Source organism: Oryctolagus cuniculus, chromosome 4 (genome assembly GCF_964237555.1).
Source record: "Oryctolagus cuniculus chromosome 4, mOryCun1.1, whole genome shotgun sequence".
In the NCBI taxonomy this organism is placed as follows: Eukaryota; Metazoa; Chordata; class Mammalia; order Lagomorpha; family Leporidae; genus Oryctolagus; species Oryctolagus cuniculus.
Genome location: NC_091435.1, coordinates 13,274,398 through 13,288,174, shown reverse-complemented (window position 1 = coordinate 13,288,174; position 13,777 = coordinate 13,274,398). Strand labels below are relative to the sequence as shown.

Below are 13,777 nucleotides of genomic sequence, written 5' to 3'. Positions count from 1 at the left end.
AGGGGGAGGGGAGAGGAGGAGAGGGGAGGAGACCAGGGAGAAAGAAATGGAGAGGGACCAGGGAGGAAGTCTTTGTCCCAGCTCTTTGGATGAGCATTAGAGTGGAGTTAAATTGTCAGCTAATGAGATTTCCTAACCACGTGCTCCCTTTTAAGTCTAGGCCCCCAACTGATTTGCTCCTCAGACAGCAGCAGGGGGCAAAGAGGCCCTCAGCATCCCTGAGGACCAGGGGATTCCCAGAACCAGCCCAGGGAGGACTGGAGTCATTGCTGCGAGGGCCACTTTAAAAGCTTCTTCTATTTATCCAGCAGAATGCCACAGGCCCCTTCCACGGAAGCATCCTGTGAGGGGCTTGGAGGAGTCAGCCTCCACTGGGGGTGACAGAGGGAGGCCCAAGGGGACGGTGGGGACAGGGAGCAGTCCCCGTGGGCCTATGCAATCACTGCACGGACTGGACGCTCCCTCCTGTTTGTTTATTTGCTTGTGTTGGCTGGCAAAGGCCCCTGAGGTCTACATTCAAAGGATGTGCTGTTAGACTCAGCTCAATAATTTGTCCCAACGGGCAACAGCGTGTTAAAACAGGAGGTATTTTTTCAATAAAATCTTTGCCGAGGAGCCTAAGATCATCTTTCTGGCCTATTTATCTGATTGTGGGTAGCTTTTTTTTTTTTTTTTTTTTGGTGTTTTGTTTTGTTTTGTTCTTTTCTATGGAATACTGGCTTCTCTGTTTGCCTGAAGGAAATTAGCAGTGCAGAGCTAGGAGAGCACGGGAAATAGGAGGCAAACACCCTGACAGCATTCTGAAGACATTCAATGAAATCAATTCTCTTCCTCTACCTTCCTGGCTTAGCCAACAGCCTTCGCTCGCCTCCCCAAGTTTACTTCATCTCCATTGCAACATAATTACTTAGCAACTTTGCTGTTTGCCACTCGAAGGCACGCTTCCTGGTGGAGTGACTAGTTATAAGGCACAACAGAGCAATTTCCACAGCTTCTGGGGCAAGACAGAGAGCTTCGATTACAGCTCTCGCAGGAAGTGTGCCCTCCCGCTTGCCAGGTATCCCCAGCCAGCTCTGCGTTCAAACCGCCCTCCATCCCGGCGTCCAGCACTTTGCGTAGCAGCCATTGGTCCACCGGCAACCACTTCCCACCTTCCCCAAAGCCAGGTCCTGGGCCTCAGCATAGTCTTGAGGAAGAAGAAACAACGGAAAACCTCGTGGAAATTCAAACGCATGAGGCGGCGCTGCAAGGGATGAGTACGATTCTGCACAGGGCCACGTAAAAACAAGCCGTGTCAGAAGCTGAGAACGGGGCTGGAGGAGCGGAGAGGGCAGAGAAGGGAAGCCACTCGGGCCAGCCGGTCTCAGAGTTCCTCGGACAAATCGCCGCAGAGATTCGCGTGCGCCCTGCAATGGATGTACTCTGTCCTTGAGCAGCCCCCTAGCACAGGCAGAGATCCTCAGCACGCCCACTTCACACACGCGCAAACTGAGACGCGCCGGGCCGCGCAGTTCGGCCAGGGTCACCCCGTTCGCGAGGGACACGGAGCGGGCACTGGAGCCTGGGTTTGGTTGTGGCCTCGGCGCCCAGGCTCTCCAGCCTCTGCGGTGGCTCCGAGCGCGCGCCAAGCCATCCGACTGCCCTGGCTCCGGGTCGCCCCACCGCTGCTCCGCGGGGGCACCGCGTCCCCAAGGGCTCGTGCGCGCCCTTCCACGGAGATCCTGCCCACACGCAGGAAAAAAGCAGGCTGTGCGTCTCCCCGGCCTGAGCCCGGGGCAAGCCCGAAGGAGGCGAATGGAAAGTGGCGAGGGTGGCCAGGTCAGCGCCCCGACGGCTGTCAACCCGAGGGCTCCAGGTGCGGAGAGACCCGGCCCGGGGACGCCGAGCGCCGCGCAGGCTGAGTCGGCGCCTTCTCCCCACAGCATCGCTCCAGGAGCCGGGGGAGGGGGCGTCACCTGACAGCGTGCACCAACTTCTCTCCGCGCGCAGGGGACACGCGGCAGCGGCCAGGGCCGGGGGAGCGCGGCTCAGCTCTCGCCCAATGGCGAGGTCTGTAAACAAAAGCGGGCCCCACGCGGGTCTGCAGCCGGGTGGCGAGCTGCACCGTGCAGCCGCACCACGGCGGCAGAGCTGACCGCGAGGCGGAGACCCAACGCACAGCCCGCGGGACCCCCTCCGCCGGGACTGAGGCATTGTCTGCGCACCCGCAGGATCTCGCCTCGAACGCCCCCTCCCATGCCCCCCCACAGCGGTCCCCGCGCCCTGCGCGCCAGCTCCGGGCCCTGCGCCCCGCGTGTCCGGCCCCGAGCGCCGCACCGATCGCCAAGGTGAGCGCCTAGGCAGCGTGGCCGAGAAGCCAGGCCCGGAGATGCCCAAGTCCGGGGCCGAAGACGCACGCAGGGGACACGGCACGCACACGAAGTTGACATAATCCGCGGGCAGCTACGGAGCTCGGCGGCGCGCAGCGATCCGCGCCCACCCCGCGGCGGGGAAGCCCGAGAGCCGGCGCCGCCGCCCGGGCTCCGCGCTCTCTGCGGGCTCCCGGCCGCGCTCGCGTACGGACGCCTCCTCCGGCCTCCGCCTCCCCAGACCGGCCGCGCCGCCCGAGCGGTGCACGCGGAAACAATACGAGGAAAGCCCGACCGGGGGGAGCTAGGACCCGCCGGGAGCCCCCCGTGTGCGGGAGACCGAGTCAGGACTCGCCCGCCGCGGGCGCAGGGGCTGCGGGCATCCTCCTCGCCGCTGTCCCTCGGGGCGGCTCTGATCTGCCGGCCCGAGCCCTCCCGGAGCCTGAGGTACTCACCCGTGACGTGCGTCCGGGACCTCCGCGACGGCGCCGGGCACAATGCGGGGCCGCCGGGCCCCTGGGGCTGCGGACGCCGAGGTGGTCGCGGCGCTGCAGAGCTGCGCGCCCGACGGCGGCGGCGCTGCTCTGCCGGCCGCGCTCGGGCCCCACTCGCCGTCTGCCAATGGGAGCTGTCAGGGCGCCTCAGCCGGCGGCCTCGGGGGCGGGGCCGCGGGAGCCCGTGGGAAACCGAGCTCCGATTGGGCTTCCTGACAATCGCTCCTCCTCGGACCAGCCAATCAGAGGCGGCGGATACAGGAGCGGGGCGTTCGGAGTTGGGCAGCAGAGTGACAACAGGCGCACGCTGGCTACCTGCGCTGCGTCCCGGCCCCGGCGCGCGGCCGGCAGGGCTGCGGCATCGCGCACTCTGGCGATGCCGCCCCTCGAGGCTCCGGCTGCGCGGCCTGCAGAGACCGCGGGAAGGCGTCGGAGGCGCGGCGGCCCGGGGACCGGCGAGGGAGCCCCTAAACAAAGCAGCTTTGGGAGGGCCGAGTGGCCTCCGCCTCCTCCTGCAATAGGCCCGCTCAGCTGCCTGTCAGCCTGCCTAGGTAGAGGTGACCAATGACGTGCGCAGAAGGGGCTCCAGTTGGCGCGCGCGCGCGCGCGGCTCGGCGTCCGTGGGATTGGTCTGAGGTAAAGGATTTTCCTGCCACCTCGAGCGAAGGGGAAGGGGGAGGCGAAGAGCCAAAAACCGCTGTACCTGCGACACGTGGTCTGGCCTGGGAGGCGTGTTCCGGGCTCTAGGGGGAGACAGGAACTTTTTTACGAGAGGAAAAAAAGAAAAAAAAATCCTTCAGCCCCTTCCCGTGGGTGCGGGAGGATGGGGACGCTAACCGGGCTCCAGGTCGAGCACGGTGGCCCCCGCGGAGCCCGGGAGAGCCCGGTTCTCTCCGGGACGCTCACCTGGCCCCGCCGCGGAGCTTGGGGTCGCAGCGTGGGGCCTGGGCCGCACCTCAGGCGGAGAACGTGACCTCCTGGCCTCCTCGGTCGCAGGCCACCTCTCCGGAGGTTGTGAGGGGCTTCGAACCCCAGACGCCGGCGGCAGAGCCTCGAGCGAAACCGCCCCGGCCCCGGCCACGTAAGCGCCCAGGCGTGGGGAAGGTGGCTCTGTACCCCTACTGAAAACAAAACGGAATGCCCTTGCCTAAGGTTAGCCTATAGCGTGCTCCTAAATCTAGATAGGAAATGTGTTCACCTTAAGAAAATTAAATTAGAAAAAAGTAAGAAGGTTAGCCTAAACCGGGAAATTGCTATTCGCCCCCTGATTCCATACGCAGCCTCATCCCGCTCCTTTCTATTGCTGTTAACCTCCCAAATCCATCCCCTTCTACCATCCTCGTCGTTCTGCTCCAGGCCTTGCCTCTGACATGGATTCTCCAGGCTGCACAACGATCCCTGTAAACAAGTCAGAAAATCACTTTGGCACTCTCTAGGCCTTTTCTCTTCCCTAGATGCACGCTCATCCACCAAGCCCTCCTTCCCTTGACTAATCCTCACCCATTCTGCAGGTGCCAGGTTGGCGTCCAGACGTCCAGTGGGCGTTTGCTGAATCCCTGCTGAGTGTCTTAGAGACACTGGGAAGCCTTTGGCTCCCCGTCAGGGTTAGGTACCTGTAGCCTGCGCCTCCCTCCTGTTCTGCCTTACTTGGTGCTGAATGTGCAGGTTAATCGTGTTCCCCACCACCAGCCACAGCCCTCCATGTGAGCCAGAATCTTAGCTGTCTTCACTGCTGTATCCCAATACCTAGCACAGTACTTGGTATGTTTAGGGTGCTCAGAAATATTTAACCAATGAATGATAGAAGAGCTATAACGATTCGTCGGAGCTCTAAAGATGTGAAATGCTTCCACAGGAAGCATTTGAGACAACAGTCAAGATGGCTGCTGCATTCCTTATCAGAATACCTGGGTTTGAGTCCTGGCTCAGCTTCCTGTTAATGCACACCTTGGGAGGCAGCAGGTGGTGGCCCAAGTCCTTGGTTCACTGCCACCTATTTGGGAGACCCAGATAAAGTTCCTGGCTCCTGGCTTCATCCTGGCTCAGCCCCAACGGTTGCAGTTGTTTGGAGAGTGAACAAATGGATAGAAGATCTCTCTCCCTCTCTCCTTCTTTGATAAAATGAAAATGAATAATAAATAAAATATTTAAAAATGAAATGCTTGGCTGGCATAGCAGATAAAACTGCCACCTGCAACGCCTGCATCCCACATGGGTCCAGTTCTAGTCCAGGCTGCTCCACTTCCAATCCAGCTCCCTGTTAATGTGCCTAGGAAAGCAGCAGAAGATGGTCCAAGTGCTCAGGTCCCTGCACCCACATGGGAAGAAGCTTCAGGCTCCTAGTTTTGGCCTGGCCCAGCCCCAGCCATTGAAGCCATTTGAGGCATGAACCAGCAAATGGAAGATTCTCTCTCTCTCAACCACCCTCCATCTCTCTGTCTCTCTCTCCCTCTCCCTCTCTCTCTCTCCCTCTCTTTAACTCTACCTTTCAAATAAATTAATTTGAAAAAAAAATTGCTTCTGGAACATCAATCTGAGATAGGATAGTACATCTCAAAGTGATGTGTCTACCAAGTTGTGTGATAGACATTAAAAGGAGCCAAGGAGCTAGCATTGTGGTGCAGCAGAATTAAGCCACTGCTCCACACAGGCATCTTATATCAGAGGGCAAATTCGAGTCCTGGCTGCTTCACTTCCAATCTAGCTTCCTGCTAATGCTCCTAGAACGGCAGCAGATGACAGTCCAGGTACTCTGGACCCTGCCATCCATATGGGAAACTGGGATGGAGTTCCTGGCTCCTTGCTTCAGCCTGGCCTAGCGCAGTCATTTTTAGAGTGAAAAAACAAATGGAAGATCTCTCTCTGTCTTTCCCTCTCTATTGCTCTTTTAAATAAATAAATCTTTTTTTAACAAATAAACAAAAGGAACCAAGCTTAGGAGCTTTTCCAAAATATACTCTTTCCAAAACCAGCTTAGTCTCAGCCAATACCTTATTCAACCTTCTTTAGAGAATCGCTTCCTTGTGAAGATATTTTTTTAAAGATTTGTTTATTTGAAAGGCAGAGTTAGAGAAAGAGGGAGAGACAGAAAAAAAAAAAGAGATCTCTCATCCTCTGGTTCACTCCCTAAATGACTGCAACAGAAGCTGGGACTGGGCCAGGCTGAATCCAGAAGCCTAGAACTCCATCCTGGCCTCCCACGTGTTTGGGCAGGGATCCAAACACTTGGGCCATCTTCCGCTGCTTTCCCAGGCAGATTAGCAGAGAGCTGGATCAGAAGCAGAGCAGCTACAAGCCAGTATCCATAGGGGATGCTGGTATCACAGGCAGCAGCTTAACCCACTGTGCTGCAACACCAGCCCCGTGAAGATTTTCATCACAGGAGGAAATGTGTGTGTGTGTGTGTGTGTGTGTGTATACCCACAAACACATATGTATGTGCATATTAAAGAACATGCATATTTGGAAATGAGTGGAGGACTTTTCCCTAAGGGTGTTCAGAAGTCCATCTGGGCCGGCGCCGCTGCTCACTAGGCTAATCCTCCGCCTAGCGGCGCCGGCACACCGGGTTCTAGTCCCGGTTGGGGTGCCAGATTCTGTCCCGGTTGCCCCTCTTCTAGGCCAGCCCTCTGCTGTGGCCAGGGAGTGCAGTGGAGGATGGCCCAGGTGCTTGGGCCCTGCACCCCATGGGAGACCAGGAAAAGCACCTGGCTCCTGGCTCCTGCCATCGGATCAGCGCGGTGCGCCGGCCGCAGCGCACCGGCCGCAGTGGCCACTGGAGGGTGAACCAACGGCAAAAGAAAGACCTTTCTCTCTGTCTCTCTCTTTCACTGTCCACTCTGCCTGTCAAAAATAAAAAAATAAAAAAAAGTCCATCTGGCTCTGCTTAAAGTGGAGACTCTGGAGCCAGGCAGCCTGGCTGTGATTTAGGGCAAGTTCCTTCAGACTCCCCATCCTTGTAATGGAGAAGATGAGCTCCCACCACATGGGGTTGGTATGAGGATGGATGAGTTAATATTAGCACTGTGGATAGGCAAGTGCCTGGCATATCATAGCATCACATCACGTTTGCTAAGTAAATAAACCCTCTGGCTGGTCACTACTAGAGGCTCTCCTGGAAGTGATCTCTTCCCTGCCTTTGAGGGCTGCAGCCTCAGGGCCATCCTGTTGATGGTAACAGTGCTGCAGGGTGAGCTTCGGGTGAATCCTCGGAGCCCTCATCTGATTGCCTTGCTCCTAAAAAATCCCAAAAGCAGCTGAGATACAGAACCCTGGAATAGGGCTGGCTAGGTTCTACCATCAACCAGATATGCAGCCTCAGCCTCCACTTCTCATTCTCTGAAATAGGGGTAGTGCACCTGATCTAAAAAGATGTTGAGAGAATTAAAAGAAAAAAAGATCATTCCAAGCAAATAGCACAAAAGGCATACAGATTGATATTGGGTCTAGCCGATTCAGTTAAACTCTTTGAGAGGGGATGATAATATTTCATTCAATAGTTAAATGAGGTGATGTAAGAGAAGTGCCTGGCCCCCTGCCCGTCAAGGGGAGATGGATACATAGGAAACCACCATTTGGGTTCTTGCCCTCGTTCACTGTCTCCCTGAGCCCCATATCAGGACTTTGCCTCTCCAAATCTGCTCACAACTGACTGTGGATGGCTTTGTTCCCGTAACCGTGGCACTGCCATGGAGCTTGACAGAATTAAGCCGTTGCAGCCCCCTGGGTACATTTCTTGACCTCACAAACCTCAACAGCTACAGCAGGCTTCTGTGCTCTTGTCTCTGCTCCAGACAGTATGTTGCTGCTTCACACTGGCACAGAGAATGGGGCATTTTGATTAAAACACAGACAAATGCCATCTGGCAGAGTATTCTGGCATCTTGTCTCCTGAGGGCACTGTTGACATCTAAAGAGAACATAGAATTGGCATTAAAGAAAACATGGAGTGGTCGAAGGTAGAATTAAGGGTTTAGGGCAGGAAAATGAACAGAAATTATGTTTCTAGTTCATGACCCCAACTTAAAAGTCAACATTTTCCTCTCCTACTATAGCTAAGTCACAACAAATGGTCATCCCTAGTTCTGTGGCACCACAAATATGAGCCCCAGAAGTTAACCCTGCTTTTCCTCTGCTCCTGAGCAGGACTTCCATGCTAGCACATGCCCTTCTGGGTATCTGGTTTCTGGGTCACTGCTATATCCAAGTGTCTAGGACAGTGCCTGGCAAATAGTGCTCAATAAATATCTATGGCATGGATGAAGTTTAACTTCATGTACTCCCTACAAGAAGTTTGGGACTTAATTATTTTCTTTTACATCATTTATCTTTGGATACCCTCTTTGAAGAAAATATATGAGGCAGCTTATTTATTAAAAAAAAAAAAAAAACACTCAGGAAGCAGAATTTTAGTTTAGCAGTTGATGCCTGTATCTCACTTAGATATACCTGAGTTTGATTGCTGGTGCCAGTTCCTGACTGCAGCTTCCACCTTATGCAGACCCTGAGAGGCAGGGTGATAACTCAGATGATAAGGTTCCTGCCTCCCACATGGAACCTGGATTGCACTCTTGGTTGCAGCTTTGCCATTATGGGTATGTGGGCATTTGGGGAGTGAACCAGCAAATAGGAGTGCCTTCTCTATTTCTCTCATTCTCTCTCTCTCTCTCTCATATCTCAAGTAATAAGTATTTTTTTAAAAAATCTCTCTTTAGCAGAACTTCATAAGTGATAGAGCAGCACTATAGTGTAGTTTTGTCTCTGCTGTGGTTTGTCCCATTCTAAGCATGTTGAAATTTAATTCTCCATGTAACAGTATTGCACCTTGAAGAAGTGATGGGGGGGGGCACATTCTCAGGCTGGAAAATGCTGCTCTCTAGGACTGTTATTCTTGAGGGAGTTCTCACTCTCCAGGGACTGGATTCATTATTCAAGAGTGAGTTAAGTACAGCAAGGCTGCCCCTACTGTTCTGTGTCTTCTGCAGATGCATACTTGCCCTTCTGCTTTCTACCATGTTGTGATGCAACCACAAAACCCTCATCAAATGTGGCTTCCAGATCTTGGACTTCCAGTCTCTCACACGAGAGGAAAAAAAAAAAAAAAAAAAAAAAACCTCTATGTTTTATAAACCACCCAGTCTTGAGCATTCTGTTACAGCAATAGAAAGTGACCAAGAGGGTCTCCAGCTGACTTGATGCTTCTTGAGAGCATGGCTTTCTCTCCTGAAGCCATATTGTATGTGTCCAGTGGATGTTAGGGGTGTGCATCCCTCACCTGCATACTGTGTGTGTCCAGTGACTGTCTGTTGCAAAAGCTCTTCCTACTTGAGTTTTCATTGACTTAGAATTCCATCAGGACACAGGTGGAACTTTGGTTTCCCAAAGCAACTGTTGATGAGTTTGCTCTGATTCTCTTACCCAGATATTGTTTCACTGAACATGGTATGCTTTTTTAAATGGTGTTTTAAAACTACCCTCTGGGAAAGAGAAAAGAAAGAGTAAAATGAAAAGAGCTGTGAGTCAATACTGCAGTGTTTTCTCAGTCCCCTTGAGTCTGCCCTTTCCTTCCGCCATATTGTTTCCAACTGTGCACTTTTTCTCTCTCCCCTCCCCCACACCCAGGACCAGCTGCATGGATGTGGCTTTTGCAAATCCACACAGCTGCAAGTCAGATGGACTCCATACTTGATCAAAGGCCCTGTTTTCCCTGTCCTGAAAAACCTCATGTCTGGGGGCTTGCATTGTGACATAACAGTTAAAGCTACCATCTGTGATACCTGCATCCCATATGGGCACCAGTTTGTGTCCACTTCCTATGCAGCTCCCTGCTAATGACCTGGGAAAAAGCAAAAGATGGCACAAGTGCTTGGGCCCCTGCACCCACATGGGAGACTCAGATGAAGCTCTTGGTTCCTGGCTTTGGCCTAGCTCAGCCCTGACCATTGAGGCCATCTGGGGTGTGAACCAGTAGATGAAAAATCTCTGTCTCTCCCTTTGTCTGTGTAACTCTGATTTTCAAATAAATCAATAAACCTTCAAAAAAAAAAAAAAACCTTAACTTTTGAACTAGGGGTTTCATTTTGTTCTGGGTTCTGTAGATTATATCCCTTGTCCTGCCTATATGGCTTCTGGTCCAAGGTACTTATCTCATCCTTTGTCTTCTTTGACATCCAGTTTGTACCCTGCCCTCCATGGCATGTGATGTGTGTACATTAGAGGTTTAACATAAATACATCGTTTATATGCCAGAACTGATGCACACTCAAACATTTATATGAAGAGATGCCCTTGAGCAGTTAGAGATCCAGGGCAGCAACAAGCATTCAGCCCCAGAGTGGACTAGAGATAGACAAGCAGGGACAACCCAGGAGCCATGAAGGCCCCAGGAGAAGACAAGCACACCTGTGCTTGTCCTGTGGTGGTTTGTTTTATATGTCAACTTGATTGGTTCACAGAGTGCCCAGACATTTGGTCAAACATTATTCTGGGTATACCTGACATTTGGTCAAACATTATTCCTGGTGTACCTGTGGTTGAGATTCCACATGGAACTGGTGACTGAGTGGAGCTGATGGCCCTACCCAGTGTGGGTGAGCTCACACTCTTAAGGGTCTCCATAGAACAAACACATGTTCCCCTGCAAGGAATAGGAAACGCCTCCTGCCTAGCAGTTACTAGGCTGGGATGTTGGTTTTCTTTCTCTTCTTGTTTTGGACTTGAAACGAAATCTAGGCTGTTGGGTCTTGAGCCTGCCAGCTCTCAGACCGGAATTTACACCCTGGTTCTTCTGGTCCCCAGGCCTTCAAACCAGAGCCTATACCATCAGATCACCTGACTCCACAGCTTGCCAAATGTAGATCCTGGGACTTCTTAGCCTCCACAACCGTGCAAGCCAATACCATAGGGTAGGTAAATCTCTTCCTAGATGTATGTACACCTTGTCAATTCTGGGGAACGCTGGCGAACACATGTCCCAGTAGTTCTCCTCTGTAGTCTTGCAACTCCACATGGTCTGCAGACCAACAGCAATGGCAAGTATCAGAACTGCACAATCTCAGTCCCCCAGCCCAGACATGCCGAATGTGAATCTACACCTTAACAAGACCCTCTGAGACACACTGCCACCTCTTTGCAAAACCACCTGGGAAGAATAACAATATTCAAAACAAGTGCTGGGGCCGGCACTGTGGTGTGATGGGCTAGGTCTCTACCTGTGGTGCCAGAATCCTATATGGGCACTGATTCATGTCCCGGCTGCTCCTCTTCTGATCCAGCTCTTTCCTGTGGCCTGGGAAAGCAGCAGAAGATGGCTCAAGTGCTTGGGCCCCAGCACCTGTGTGGGAGACCCAGAAGAAGCTCCTGGCTTCTGACTCCTGGCTTTGGATTGGCTCAGCTCCAGCTGTTGCAGCCATCTGGGGAATGAACCAGCGAATGGAAGACCTCTCTGTCTCTCCCTCTCTCTGTAACTCTACCTCTCAAATAAATAGATAAAATCTTTAAAGGAAAAAAAAAAGTACTAAGTCAAGGCATTAGTTTAACCTAGTACTTCTTGCCTGAGGAAAGACATTGGGAACGCCCTAAAAGAAGGCCCAGGAAAGGAGTTAAGAGGCCAAGAAATTATCCAGCCATGGTGAGCCTTCAATTAGGGAGCAAAGACCAGAGAAGCCTCAATGCAATCTATCTGATGACTACCAAAAACACTCCAGGCAGAGTGCAGACAAATCCAGCCATGTCACATTCACGGACCTTAGCAGTGCCTCCTCTTCATAATTTGCTTTATTGCATTCTATTTTCTGTTTTCACTGAAATGGCAGTTTGTGGAGAAACTCTGCCACTTGGCTGTGAACAGGCCCTGAGCAGCAGCAACACTTCTGCAGAGTTGGCAGGACCAGCGCTATGGAATATTTCAGAAACTTCAAGGCAAAGGGACAAACAACCAACCAAAAGGAAATGTATTTATGATGAAAGAGTTGGGAATCAGAAGCAATGCCTGGGAACATATCAACAGGTCTCCAAGTGAAAACCAATCTGAATTCAGTTCTTCTGCTTCTGCTCAGTGCACTCCGTTTATCAATGCTTCTAATGGGAACAAGCATAAGCTCCTCTTAAGGCTAACCATAACTACTGCCTGCGGGGAGCTTCTGGGATGATTGAGCTGGTCTCAGCTTCAGGGACTTTCTCTTCCCCTGTGCACAATGTTCAGTATCCTTGCCAGCACAGTGAGGTGACAGCAAGTGCAAGCTGCCTCCTTTTCCACCTCATCCAGCACCCAGGGAAGGCTGATACAGAGACTGTTCCAGAGCACATGCAAAGGCTTTGGGAAGCTGCTTCCCGGAGAAGCAAATGGTACTATGCGGCCACCAAAATCAGTGACACCCATAGGGAGTTCCTGCCCCTACACACACACACAAACGTGTGCACACAGACCAAGAGAGGCAGTTGCTAAAGGCAAAGACTTCCCTGAGTCAACTTTTCCTCTGCCCCTTACCAGATGTGTGACCTTGGGCGCACTACTCAATGTCTCTGTACTTCATTGCCTTCATCTGTGAAGGGAGGCTCATTAAGAGTGCCTTTCTGGAGGCCCACACTGTGACATAGTGGGTAAAGCCACTGCCTGCAGTGCCGGCAACCTGTGTGGGCGCCAGTTCAAGTCCCAGCTGCTCCACTTCCAATGCAGCTCCCTGCTATGGCCTGGGAAAGCAGTAAAAGGTGGCCCAAGTGCTTGGGCCCCTGCACCCGCATGGGAGACACAGAAGCAGCTCCTGGCTCCTGGCTTGGGATCAGCACAGCTCCGGCCATTGCGGGCATTTAGGGAGTGAACCAGCAAATGGAAGACCTCTCTCTGTCTTTGCCTCTGTCTCTGCCTCTCTGTAAATCTGCCTTTCAAATAAATAAATAACTATTGGAAAAAAAAAAAAAAGAGTGTTCTTCTGGGGATGTTAAAACACTGGTAGTGTTCATGCAATAAAGAACTTTGAAAACAACCCCTGGCCCATGCTACAGATACTGTGCATCCCTGAGACACTTGTTCTCCTCACAAGGCCAGAATCATTTCCAAAAGATTTACCAGGCATCTCTCCTTAAGACCTCAACAGTCTTGTGGGGGCCGATGTCTTAGTGCAGCAGGTTAAGCCATCACCTGCAATGCCAGCATCCAATATGGGTGTCAGTTTGAGTCTTGGCTGCTCCAGTTCCCATCCAGCTCCCTACTAATGTGCCTGGGAAAGCATCAAAATGTGGTCCCAGTGCTTGGACCCCCACACCAACATGGGAGACTCCGAGGGAGTTACTGGCTCCTGGCTTCAGCCTGACCCAACCCCCAGGCTGTTGTGGCCATTTGGAGAGTAAACCAGCAGATGGAAGATATTTCTGTAACTCTGCTTTTCCAATAAATAAATCAAATACATGGTTTTTTTTAAGGAATATTTATTTATTTATTTGAAAGGCAGAGTTCCAGAGACAGAGGAAGAGTGAGAGAGAAAACTTCCATCCCTTGGTTTACTCCCCAAATGGCTGCAACAGCTTGGGGCTGGGCCAGGCCAAAGCCAGGAGGCAAGAACTTCTTCTGGGTCTCCCACATGGGTGTAGGAGCCAAAGGACTTGGGCCATCTGCTGCTGCTTTCCCAGGCACATTAGCAGAGAGCTAGATGGGAAGTGGATCAGCTAGGACACAAACCACCACCCATATGGGATGCCAGCTTTGCAGGTAGCAGCTTAATCCATTATGCCACAGCGCTGGCCCCATAAATAAAAATGTTCTTTTCAAGCACCAGGAGACATTTAATGAGCTCTAGAGCAGTGCAAACATGGGGTGGGGCAGGGAGGAAGAGAGGACAGAAGACCATGCTTGGTAGTTGGACCACTTTTCAGTTAGCTAGGGGAGGAGGAGGAGTGTTCCTAGGGCCTTAGGAGGGGAGTGGGGGCCTCAGCACCAGG

At 52.5% G+C, this 13,777-nt stretch overlaps 1 protein-coding gene and 1 long non-coding RNA gene across 14 annotated transcripts in view; one reads left to right on the top strand and one right to left on the bottom strand.

Moving 5' to 3' along the window:
* Positions 1-2,941, bottom strand: part of TIAM1 (TIAM Rac1 associated GEF 1) — a 445,843-nt gene extending 442,902 nt beyond the window's left edge. For all 13 annotated transcript variants that reach the window (XM_051819218.2, XM_051819217.2, XM_070071883.1 and 10 more), the window contains exon 1: positions 2,804-2,941. The gene's annotated coding sequence lies outside the window, so the exon portion shown is untranslated. The remainder of the gene's footprint in view (positions 1-2,803) is intronic.
* The window catches only part of LOC103350601 (collagen alpha-1(I) chain), a 31,183-nt gene that overhangs the window by 3,075 nt on the left and 14,331 nt on the right, over positions 1-13,777 (top strand). Inside the window, exons 2-4 of the long non-coding RNA XR_007908992.2 lie at positions 1,736-1,855; positions 2,250-2,327; positions 2,423-3,478. This is a non-coding gene — a long non-coding RNA (collagen alpha-1(I) chain). The remainder of the gene's footprint in view (positions 1-1,735; positions 1,856-2,249; positions 2,328-2,422; positions 3,479-13,777) is intronic.